At 50.8% G+C, this 9,120-nt stretch overlaps 1 protein-coding gene across 1 annotated transcript in view; it reads right to left on the reverse strand.

Annotated features, from left to right (window-relative positions):
* The window catches only part of LOC127487323 (uncharacterized), a 177,369-nt gene extending 168,542 nt beyond the window's left edge, over nucleotides 1–8,827 (reverse strand). Inside the window, exon 1 of the transcript XR_011383060.1 lies at nucleotides 8,711–8,827. The gene's annotated coding sequence lies outside the window, so the exon portion shown is untranslated. The remainder of the gene's footprint in view (nucleotides 1–8,710) is intronic.
* Between the last annotated feature and the right edge of the window lie 293 nt (nucleotides 8,828–9,120).

The following is a 9,120-nucleotide window of genomic DNA, read 5'->3' on the forward strand; positions in this document are numbered from 1 at the left end:
CCAGGTGCATTAGCAGGAAGCTGTGTTAGGTGGGAAGTCAGATGTGAGCTTATGTGTGTGTGACATAAAGGCCTAAAGAAAAGACATCTATGTCCAGCATATGCATCTGCATCTCAAAGTCATCCCGATAATGTTTCAGGGGCAGCCCAGTGTTTGCTCCTGCCCTGCCCCTTCTACCCAATAACCTGCCAGGTGGGGGTCCCCACCCCTTCTGCCTGACAATCTTCCAGATGCAGCCCAGTATCTGCATTTCAAATACCCTGCTCTGGACCTGCTCTGGATCCCTGGGTTAAGACGGTGCCAGCTAGGCTTCCTCCTGATACCTTCAGGGGAAAACTCAAGTAGGAATTTCTTAATATTTAAATCCATAAAATCCTTTGTTTCAGGAGGAGATGTGTGAAGACAAAGACCCATCTCCTTAAAAACCCCCGGCCTCAACCAGAAGGTGCGCTCAACTCTCTGCCTCTCTGCTGAGTCGCCCGCCTGCCTACCCAGATGTAATCTCTCCACTCACCCATGTAACCTTGCCCCCCACCCCAGTCCGAGCGACTGGGCACTCTCTCTCAGGTCCTGTCTGGAGAGGTGCCCATCCGTCCTTACGGATGTCCTTTCCCTAATAAACTTTGTTACTTTACTTTCCACTACTCTGTCTCACACCTGAATTCTTTCTTGCATGAAGACAAGAACCCTGCTATTCACCAGTAATGGCTGGATCAGAAGTGGAGACGGAACTTGCTCCCACACACTCCAATATGAGTGTCAAGGGGAAGCTTAACCCACCACACCACAACACCCACCCAAAATGTAAAACTTTATACTTGAGAATATTATTTCTACAAAGACAAAAGCTATTTGGGGATGAAATAATATTGTTGTATTCAAGATGAGTTTAGCTAATAATATCTCACTATTCAAAGGAATAACATAAGCTCCCCAAGCTAGTTAACGGGAGCTGTAGATCCTTTGCCCCCTAGACCAACACATGCTGGCCCCAACTCATGGGCAGGAGCAGAGAATCAATGAAGCTTAAGAGGGAAGCCAAAAAGGAACGAGAAAAGAAGGATCTAATGAGAGAAAAAGCAGACAGCTGGTGCTGAGGTCCAGTGTCCCAGGAGCATCTGTCTCCAGTCTGCTCCAGTCTGGACTCCACCTGCAAGTGATCTGGTGGCACTGGACGGGTCGCTAAGATTTCTGTGGCCTTGGCTGCTCAGTCTGTAATAACTCCGGGGGCTGACATCACTCTCCCTTAAGAAGTTCTAACAGCATCAAGGTCCAAAGTTGGAAGGGCTCCACCTGGGCCTTCAAAGAATATTTACAACTCCCTGGAGCAAAGCAGGCCCCAGTAGTTACAAAGTCAGAATCCATCCTCCTTCAGGTTTTAAGGCTTTCAAAGAGCCCTTTGTTTTTTTTCCCCACCTAAGTTTTGGCCCCCAGGGAGAAATACTTTGTCTTTCAAAAGGTTTCTTTCATAAACAGGTCATTCTTTATAAGTGGGTTGTGCTGCCTAGGTTTATTAACGTGTAGTAACACTTATGGAAGGCTGCGTTGGGTCCTGGGAATAAAGTGGTGTGGGCAGCCTGCCACTACTTAGCCTAAAAAGCAGTATTGTCTAGAACAAGGCCCCAGGTACCTGGAGGCCAGCGCTGTCATACACTGCGGCTGCTTCTGCTGCTGCCTGGGGCCCTGCCTCACCTGAACCCAGTGGCAATGACAATGACGGGTATCCCTGGGGCCCCTTGTTGGAGGCAAGGCCAGCCACAGAAGTCCCCTGAAACGATCCCACCAGTGGGACATCTCTGTCTGCCTGCAGAAGATGAAGACACGCAAGCTGGTAACACAGCAGCAAACTGAACTGAGCAGGCTGTCTAGGCCTCCTGCCCATGAAGCGGCCAGGGCCCCCTATTCTCTGGAGTGAGCAGTGCCAGCTCTGGCTCTGATGGATACAGCACTTGCTGGATGCCTCCTGCTGATCTCCCATCTCACTCAGGCCTCTTCCTTTTCTTTATATTCAAGAATCAGAAGCACAGTCAAGGACAAGGCTCCATAAATCTCACAGGAGGGTCACACCTGGGACCCAAAGAATGTTCTGGAAGAAGGCACTGATCACTGGGGCCTCAGTGTATTGGACGGAGCTGCGTGAAGGTGACCGGCTAGGGGGACCACCCCTTCTCCACTGGGAGTTTGACCCCGAGTGCTCATGGGTAACCGGCAAAGCAAACACCCTCCCCTGGTGGATGGACAAGCACTGCCTGTCTTCACAGCTCCAGAGCCTTCCACCTTCATCCCAGAATCACTGAATCCTCCCCCTGCCCCGCGATGTCAGAAACTGATTTTTTTTTTTTAAATCCAGAAACTTAAACTCTGTCTAAAATGTGATACAAATACTCTCCCTCAGCTGGGTGGCCAGCTTTAGGTGCCCTGAGTGTGAAAAGAGATCGTGACCTCCATGCCATCAGCACCCACCCTCCGTAACGTCGTGTTAGATCTCGTGTGAAGCTCTCAACTCTGAAGCAAGAATGTCACCGAAGTCTGGACATTTCCCACGCTAAAGATGCAATGCAGTTTCAGGAATACCAATTATTTTCCTCCAAATTGTGTCTGTTTGTAGGTCTCTACCAACTGGTTATCCAAGCAGGCAGTCATCCTGATGGGGGTCCCACCCTTGCCTCTGCCCACCCTGTACGTCCCCACCCAACGCACCATTAGCTGGCATTAATGCATTCATTAACACACTTTCTGAGTGCCTGTGATATTCCAAGGAGAGCACCAGAAGTCAACTACAATACAAAGAAGATGCTAGGGGTGATGCCGTGTGTGGGCAGCTCTTGAAAAGCAAGAAATGAGCCCTGTGAGTGAGGTACACAGTACCTTAAGAGTCAGGAGAGGGGCCAGTGCTGTGGTGTAGCGGGTGAAGCCACGGCCTGCAGTGCCGGCATCCCATATGGGCACCAGTTTGAGTCCCAGCTGCTCCCCTTCTGATCCAGCTCTCTGCTATTGCCTGGAAAAGCAGTAGAAGATGATCCAAGTCCTTGTACCCGCATTGGAGACCCAGAAAAAACTCCAGGCTCCTGACTTTAGATTGGCACAGCTCTGACCATTGCAGCCAATTGGGGAGTGAGCCAGCAGATGGAAGATCGATCTCTCTCTCTCTCTCTCTCTCTCTCTGCCTCTCCTCCTCTCTCTGTGTAACTCTTTCAAATAAATAAATAAATCTTTAAAAAAAACAAAAAGAAGTCAGCAGAAGCTCCTGTACCCAAAAAGCAGCTCTGGCCACAGTGGAGCAGGTGCCACATTGAGAGCTGCCTCACAGGCTTTCAAAGCAGTTTCTAATTGATTCTGAGGGCAATGGAGTGAATGCAACAGAAATATGTCAGGCAGGGCACACCTTGGTCAGTTATGAGCTTCACATAAACATAAAAAATCTTTTGGGTGTTTAATTCAGCAGTTAAGACAGTGGTTAAGGTGCCCACATTCCATATCAGTGTGTTAAGGTCTTAGTCCTGGCTCTGGCTCCTGACTCCAGCTTCCTGCTAGGAGGCAGTGGCAGTGGCTCAATTGATTGGGTTCCTGTTAACCACATCAGGGACCTGGACTGAATTCCCAACCTGAATCTGGAGAGTGAACCAGATGGGAGTGCTCGCTCGCTTGCTCTCTCTCTCTAAAATAAAGTGTGTAAAAGAAAACATTTTGGTTAAGCTACTTTTTAAAGAGATGAGAAAGAGAGGAGTAAGGGAGATAGAGAAAGAGCACAGGATGGTGACACAGGCAGGTTACACAACTCCTCTGTGTTAGACAAACAACTCTTGTTTTGATTTGGGAAAAACTCCTCTTCAGGTCCTTGGCCCAATGTTTTCATTGCCAAAAGAAGAGAAAGGTCACAGCACACTAGGGAGCCCTTTCTGCTTAAGACCTGTCTGTCTGAGAGCCAACACACTCCATTGTATTGTTGTGAGCACATATGTCAAGATATAAAATAGCTCAAGGCTGGGAGACTCCAGAGCTCAAGACGTGTGAGAAACAGGAAGAGGACAATGCACCTCACGGCCTGGCTTCTGCTGACTCTGTGTGCAGGTGCAGCTGCTGTGCTCAACCACCTGCTGTGGCTGCCTGAGCACCCGGCATCAGCAAGATGCTGAGACAGACAGGAAGCACACCAAGAGGTGGGGAGTGACGACGATGTGTGTAGGGTCCTGACACACGAGACAACTTCAGAAATGCTTACTGAGTAGAGAAAGGAGCCTGGGGATGGTCCAATGGGCACAAGCTGTTAATGCTATTGCCAGCACCACTTCTCATTTCAGGAGCATCCTACTTGGACCAGAACAATCCTTATGGTTCGTACATTGCATATTGATCTATGTATTGATGACATCGTTTTATTAAATGCAAACACTACTTACACAACTAGTGCATCAAGTCCTATCATGTGGCATACTGGGGAGAGCTACAGCATGCAACAGCTGCATCCCATATGGGCACCAATTGGAGACCTGGCTGCTCCACTTCTGCTCCAGCTCCTTGCTAATGAGCCTGAGAAAAGCAGCAAATGGCCCAAGTGTCTGGACTCCACCTTGTATGATGTGTTTGACACTCCTGGCTCTTGGCTTCTGCCTAACTCAGTCCTGGTGGTTGTGGCCACTTGGGGAGTGAACCAGCAGATGGAAGATCTTTCTTCTCCATCTCTCCCTCTCTGTTTTTAACCCTTTCAAATAGATAAATCTTAAAGAAAAAATAACAAAAAAAGTGTTCTACTGGTTGAGGAAAAACTCTACTGAATGCTGACTCTAGCATCCATGTGTGAGCCCTGAGGGCTGCGCCTGCAAGCCTGCGACACACCGCACCAATCCCAGGCCCCATGGGCCAGGAGAGGGCGCCATGCCTCTGAAGGAAACTCCGGATCTCCGTGAACTGCCCAAGAAAGGGTACGTGATGGGAATAAATAAAGGGAGCTCACCAAGCACAGCAGCATGCGGGCGGCTTTACCAAGGCTTCCCACTAGAGGGCGGTGCCGCATCATCATTAACAACTTCCCATGCCCCAGCCAAAGCCCGCGGGTCCCCACACAGGCCACGCTGGCAGGCTGCCTGTGGCCCACAGCCACCTGGAACACCCCAAAGGTGCTCTTTTCTTTTCCTTTCCCCTCCCCTATCCTTCTTTTTTACTTTTCATCTTTTCTTTTTTCTTTCCTTTCCCCTCTCCTCCCCTCCTTTCCCTTTTCCTTTCCGCTCCCCTCCCCTCCCCTCCTCTCCTCTCTTCTCCTCTCCTCTCCTATTCTCCTCTCTTCTCTACTCCCCTCTCCCCTCTCCCCTCCCCTCACACTGGAGATCTCACACTTCCTGATTTCTAAACTTACCCTGTAGTAAATCACAATGGTCAATACCATTAGACCTGGCATCAGTGCAGACATAGGGATCAATGGAACAGAATTCAGAGCTCCAATATAAATACAGACATCTGTGGCTAAATGACTTTTGATAAGGGTGCCAAGATAAATTAATGGGGGAGGGGTTTCAATAAATGGTGCTGAGACAAGTACATCCAAAGTAGAAGGAGTTTGGACCTTTACCTAACATCATCCGCAAATGTTAACTGAAAACACATCAAAGGTTAAGACCCAAATGTGAGAGCCAGAGGTATAAAACTCATGGGGAAGAAAACAATAGTGGTATAAATCCTGGTGCCTTTGAACTTGGCAACAGATTCATAGATGTGACACCACAATCACAAGAGGGGAAGTAAAACACGTGCAGTGGACTTCATCAAAACTTAAAAATTGTCAGCTTCAAAGGACACTTTCAAGAAAGTAAAAAGAACCCATAGAAGGGGAAAAAATGCTCCCGAAGCCTATCTCTGATAAGGATCTAGTATCTAGAATACATATTTTAAATTCTTAGAGTGTTACAATAAAAAGACCACATACTTTTTCATTGGGCAAAGGTCTGAATAGACACTTCTCCTAAGATACTATGCAAATGACCAAGAAGCATATGAAAAGAGTTCAACATCCACAGTCACCAGGGCAATGTCCATCAAAATCGCGATGAGACACTGCTTCATCTCTAGTATGGCTATAACAGAACACACACACACACACACACACACAAAGAAGCACTGGCAAAGATGTACAGAAACTAGAACCTTCATGCACTGCCAGTGGGAATACCCAATGGTCCAGCAATTTGAGAGTATTGTTTATTTGCAGGTCTTGGAAGGGCTGAACCCAGCCAGTCTATTCCTAGATGGATACTCAAGATAATTGATAATGCAGGTTTCATACAAAAGCTTCTACACCACTGTTTTAACAGCCCCAGACTGAAAACAATCCATCAGCTGATGGATGGCTACACAAATCACGGTGTAGATAATGTATGCGGTGGAATGGTACTCAGCCACAAACGAGGGGTGGGCACTCATTGCCATATGCTGCAACATGGATTGACCTTGGGACAATGTGCTAAGCGGAGAGAAGGGAGTCAGCAGGTTCCTTTTTGTATGAAACTTCCAGAGTAGCAAATCTATAGAGGCAGAAGGTAACTGTCACTTTCCAAGGGGTGGTTACCCTATATACCTACCTCCATCAATGATAAACACCACCTGTGTGAAGAGACAGGTGCAGAGACCCAAAGGGTACAGGAATGTGGGGAGTGAATGGGTAATGGGAGATCTGTCTGTCTCTCTCAGCCTCTTGTCTTCCAAATACATACATCTCTGGGTAGAGTTAAGCCACTTCTCCACTTCTTCTTCTTCTTCTTTTTTTTTTTTCTTAAGGATTATATTTATTTATGTGACAGTGCTGCTGGACACAGGTGGGGACAGGGACTTGAGTCCCTGTGTTCAGTTCTGTGCTCAGACGAGTTCTGCAGGCCCTCCTGCAACCTGCAAGGGCCTTCCCTTCTCCTGTGCACAGTGAGGACTCTGCGCCCCTCCCTGCAGCAGCTGCTCTGATTGACAGCTCAAGGGCACTGGGAAGCTCCTTCTCCCATAGGATTCCTGGGACAGACTCCAGGAGGAAGGCTGTTTTATTCACAAGGATTAAAAAAAGATCAAGCAGAACAGACTGGCAATGAAATGCCCTAGGCCATGGAGCTGGCAGTAAGGGAGGTTGGCTCCCTGCTCACCTCTCAAGGTGTTCAATAAGGAGCTGACCCCATGTCCCACCCTAGCTTTTCAACATTGGGGTGACCACACCCTATTGCCTGCCATCTCCCTGCCACCCGACCCCCGGTATCTACAACCAGCTGAAGCCAGGCAATCTAGAAACAAAAAAGTTGGAGACTCCATAGGGTTCGGCACACTTAGACAGAGTGCAGGACAAGCAGACTAAAGGAGACTCAGGAGTGCCCCAAAAACTCATGGGTGGAGTCCTTTCCCTCCGTCACTCTCCATGTCACCACCATCCTAGCAAGGGATGAATGACATGACAAATGCCATGAACAGCTCAGATCAGTGGAGTACACAGAACAGGTGCAGCAACAGGAGTCTGGGGAACAAACAACAAGGGCAGGCAGTGAAAGAATAATCACCCTGATGGGAAGAATCCAGGCTACACACTGACTTCTGGACCTCAGAAATAACGGCCCTGTGCCCAGATCAACCAGGAGTCAGGCTGTGTATCAGCACCTGCTCTGCACGAGTCAAGCCCAAGATCCTGTAGGACCATCAGAGACACCAGGGCTTCATTCAGAATGCACATCAGAGGTGTAGGACAGGCAACCAAGGCGTAAGCCACAATCAGCTAGACAGAGCTGCACATGAGGCCACTGAGTGCGGGTGGTTGCATATAAGCTTTGGGGGTAAGAGAGAGGAACCACGCTCCAGGTGCCTGTGGCTGGGAGGAGCCACACTTCAGGGGCTGGGACAGGGCTCCCAATGCACAGGGAGCGGCTCCCGGTCGGTCTCAGGGTGTGATGGGAGCTCTTGCTCCTCAGGGTCCACAGCTGGGCAGCTGAGGGCACCAGCTTCACTGGGACACGACCCCAGGGACCACACGGGAGGCTGGGGCGTCTTGACAGGGACAATGACCATGCAGGGTGAGTAGCCCTCAAGCAGGGGGGAACAGGTCTAGCCCAGCTGTGACAAAGGCTGGACCCACACCTGCTGTGGCAGGCGGAGGCTTCCCCCTGTTGGTGCGACGGGGGACAGTGTGCACAGGGCATGGCTTAGAAGTGCAGCAGGCAGCGCCCGCTGGGACTCGGCAGCCATCTTGTGTGAGAGGAGGGGGCTCAGTTGAGGAGCCACAGGAAGTGACCTCACCTGGAGACCTGGGGGGCCCGGCAACAACCCCAACATTCCAGAGTTGAGTCTGAACCAGCTCACCTGGATAGAGTCTCGCAGGAAGATGTTCCTGAGTTGTATCCCGCGATGCCCAAGCCCAGCCCCCAAGAAACCCTGCGGTGGGTGCCTCGCCCAGTGGTGGGGACGCTGGGCCAGCCCTCACCCCCGACGCTCCTGGTGCTTCCAACAGAAAACGGCCATGGTGAGTCTGGAAGCAGGACAGGTCTCTGCGGGCCAGGACACCACTGGGAACCCACCCGAAGCCCATAGGCCCCTGGGGCTGGGTGTGGGTGTGGGTGTGGGTGTGGGTGTGGGTGTGGGTGTGGGGGGCAAGGGGCCACTTCCCTCTCAGAGGAGGGAGGCTGGAAGTCCTAGGTGGAGGCAGCCTGAGGCCCAGAGCTCCTGGCTGCGGAGGGATCCAGGGACTGCCTCTTACCTGCCATTCTCTGCTCTTGTCTCCCAGGGCCAGGACAGGTCAGCCTCGCGCCTGGCAATGCACAGAAGGCTGCGGATCGCCAGCAGGCAGGACGTGTGTCAGGCCCCTTTCACTGATGACCTGTGTGTGGTGGGGGAGTGGTCAAACGAGCCCACAGCTCCGAAGCCCCCGTACCGGGCGTTCCCCGGCACACAGAAACCACTGGACGTCCCCCTCAGTCACACACTGTTGGTCAGAGCCCAGATAGAGCCCAGGGACTCCGCAAATGCCCATCTCACAGCGGAGGAAGTAGGGCCCGTTGACTTCGCCTGTGTCAGTCGTGACCCAGGGTCAGGGCCGGGCCTGGCACCTGACCTCACGGCTGGGGCGGCACAGAGCCCTGATCTCCCAACAACACCCCCGCTGGAGCA

This window comes from Oryctolagus cuniculus, chromosome 16, assembly GCF_964237555.1.
Source record: "Oryctolagus cuniculus chromosome 16, mOryCun1.1, whole genome shotgun sequence".
Classification (NCBI taxonomy): Eukaryota; Metazoa; Chordata; class Mammalia; order Lagomorpha; family Leporidae; genus Oryctolagus; species Oryctolagus cuniculus.